Source organism: Equus quagga, unplaced genomic scaffold (genome assembly GCF_021613505.1).
Source record: "Equus quagga isolate Etosha38 unplaced genomic scaffold, UCLA_HA_Equagga_1.0 207033_RagTag, whole genome shotgun sequence".
NCBI classification, from domain to species: domain Eukaryota; kingdom Metazoa; phylum Chordata; class Mammalia; order Perissodactyla; family Equidae; genus Equus; species Equus quagga.
In genome coordinates, this window is record NW_025798888.1 from 11249 (window position 1) to 14561 (window position 3313).

The 3313-nt window shown below is 42.8% G+C and overlaps 1 long non-coding RNA gene across 1 annotated transcript; it reads right to left on the minus strand.

Moving 5' to 3' along the window:
* Positions 1–2929: 2929 nt before the first annotated feature.
* LOC124233599 (uncharacterized) lies at positions 2930–3313 on the minus strand. The gene is made up of 2 exons (XR_006887107.1): positions 3278–3313; positions 2930–3127 (listed from the first exon to the last, which is right to left on the minus strand). It is a non-coding gene; the product is annotated as an uncharacterized LOC124233599 (long non-coding RNA).

Below are 3313 nucleotides of genomic sequence, written 5' to 3' on the forward strand. Positions count from 1 at the left end.
ATATTAAACTAATTAGGCTTATTTGGGATGTTAGATTGCATGGGAAGCATTGTCACATAAGTGATGCTAAGCTTCCTTTATGGATATCTTTGTATGCATGTATGTTATTAATTACGCATTCTGAAAATGATATGAAATTCCTAAAAATCTGATATGTCCCCATATAATGTTATCAGTCATAATTCTAGTTATTATCTTAAAATGTTGTATGTTACAGAAATAACCAAATTTCCTTGTCAATTGCATTGTCATCCCCAATTTTTAACCATGCCATTTTAAATTTTTTTTTTAAGATTTTATTTTTTAAGTTTTTCTCCCCAAAGCCCCCCAGTACATAGCTGTATATTCCCCGTTGTGGGTCCTTCTAGTTGTGGCATGTGGGATGCTGCCTCAGCGTGGCTTGATGAGCGGTGCCATGTCCGCGCCCAGGATTCGAACCGACGAAACACTGGGCCGCGTGCAGCAGAGCACGCGAACTTAACCACTCGGCCACAGGGCCAGCCCCTAACCATGCCATTTTAAATCTTCTGTCATTTACAAACAATTATTGTTTTACTCTGCTGCCTTCGCAAGTATGTTTTATCTTCAGAGAGAATCATGGAAAGGACTCTGACTCTTACTTTAGAATCCAGATTTCTGATGTGCTTTTAGATCATAAAACTGAACTGGGTAAGAAATTATGGAACCCTTACAGAGAGACTGGTGGCTTCGTAAATCTGCTAACAAAATATCAAGAAGAAATATGAATTACATGGGGCTATATGAACTGAGGAGGATGCTTTAATGTTTTCGTTTGCAGATTTAAAGCGATCATCCCTATTAAGCTATCAACAATTTGGTAAGATATACCTTTGTGAATAAAGATGAAACATTTACTTTTTCTTTCTACCTGATGCCTCTAGAATTCAGAAACCCTCAGGAAGGGCCTCCTAGTTCACATCTGTTCTCCAGTTTAGAGTTAGAATTTTGTTTATTATTATAGGAATTCTTGCTGTTACGAAACATTTGTCTCTTTTGCAGAGCTCAATGTTATAAAAACACCACTAGGATAATGGTCACTCAGTGCTTTGAAATGATTGCTAAGGCTTATGAGCCTTCACTTGAGAAACTTTTAGGAACTACAGACAATGCTTGCCCTTAAAGGAGGTTGATGTAAGACTTTTTTCTCTGCTCTGGCACTCTTGTTGTTGAAATGTGGCCTAAGGCTCCCAAGGAAACCACTTTTCCTCCTACACGAGATACATGACATGCCAAGAATGAGCCTTCCTGGCAATAAGGGACAAACAATGCTTTCATGGCTGATCAGCAATGCTTTAAAATGATTGATCAGTGATGTTTTCAGAGAAAAATCTTCGTCAAAGGGTAAAATGTCACAATTGAGTATAGTGGAGCCGTTTTAAAATGGAGTCAGAATTGCCGCTCCAGGGGCTGGCCCTGTGGCCAAGTGGTTAAGTTCGTGTGCTCTGCTTCAGCAGCCCAGGGTTTCACTGGTTCAAATCCTGGGCGCGGACATGGCGCTGCTTGTCAGGCGACGTTGAGGCAGCATCCCACATGCCACAACTAGAAGGACCTACAGCTAAAATATACAACTATGTATTGGGGGGATTAGAGGAGAAAAAGCAGAAAAAAAAAAGATTGGCAACAGTTGTTAGCTCAGGTGCCAATCTTAAAAAAAATTAAAAAATAAATAAAATAAAATATCCTTAAATATTGAAAAAAAAAAAAAAGAAGAGGAATTACCTCTCCAGAGGAACTGCTTTGCTGTCCTGAACCTTGGACTGGGTCAAATATTTGGACTGGAGCAAAATGGCAATTGTTTTACGTGTCAGTAGGAGAACGAACATCCTGATCACAAAGACTGAGGACTGTGGACTTGCTGAAGATGGAGTCAATAGTCAATCAATGTTTAGCCAAAACTGGGTCTCTGCCTCCAGATTTAATTAAAATTCTTTGTAAGACAACCTTCCTCCTTTGCCTTAAAAGCCTCTGACTTTTAGTCCCAAGTGGGACACTATTTGGGTTTCTGTCTGAATCTGTGCTGCCCTAATTGCAATTCTTAGATCCCAGATAATGGTTTCCCTCTTAAATTGGTTTTTGTTTTCACTGGTTGACAATGGACCCTCAACTTGAGGGTTGGGTTCTGGTGAGAGGCGCCTATTCATCTTCTGGCCTCCCCATTTTACCAGGCCCTTGGACAATCCAGAGTAATGAAGGGAAGGCTATTTTAGATGATTCACTAATCACCAGAGCATTTAACCTGCTGGGCAGCATTTGAATACCCTATTCTTTGAGCTGAGTTTTATCGATTTATTGGCTGATCTGCCCATTCCTTTATTTAATGAAGTTAGGAGGTTGAGAGTGGAGAGGGAAAGAAAACTTCCAAAATCTCTAAGGAGAAATTACAGGTGTGGGGTGAGGGGGCTATCAGTGTAGTTAATGTAGGACTCTCAACATCCACCTATAGTCATACCACACACACAATCAGTCTCTCTCTCTCTGTGTTTCTCTCTCTCACACACACACAGAACCTTCTACGTAGTTATCTCCCTAATTTCCCAAGAGTGGCATCTAAGACATTTAGCTGGAAATTAAAGTTGATTTCACAGAACACTATGAATTTCCCTACATGACCCTGTTCCCATATAACCCATTTGGGACAAGTTGGAAAATCATCAGCTATAGCGTCTTGGACGTTTCAGAATTCTTAAGTCCTGGAACCAATGACTCAGGACCGTGGGGCTGGAAGAGACTCGGGAATAGTTTGGGGAGAACACGGGGAGGAAACATACAGTGGTGGGGACTGAAGGTTCCCAGAGATGGGGAGTGGGAGACGACAGAGGCCTGTTTTTCTTTCCAGGGTTTTCCAGTTCTCCCTCCACCCGCCAGGAACATCATTCTGCCAGAGAAAAGCAGGAGACCAAGAGAGGCCTGAGGCATCAAGTACTTTATTGTTGTGCAGGGACAAGTCCAAGGGCCAGCCCCATGGGTCATAGCGCTGCTACTCCTGGTGGCTTGCTTTATGGGCTACCAGGGCCACCTTGATCACCATGACAAGGAACTCCTCGAAGTTAATGGCACCATCCGCAGTGAAGTCCAACTCTTTGAACCAGGCGTCTGCATTCTTCTCCTGTCAAGATTGAGAAGAAAGAGGCCAGTGTCTGAAGATCTCAGGGAGAGCTGAGGCCTGGCTGTCTCCACAGAGCAGCACAGGGGAGCAGTGACTCAGGGCCTCCTCAGAGCCTGGCAGAGAACCCCAACCACACCAGCCCCTCCTCACCTTCGTGTACTGGGGACACTCTGTCTCTAACAATTT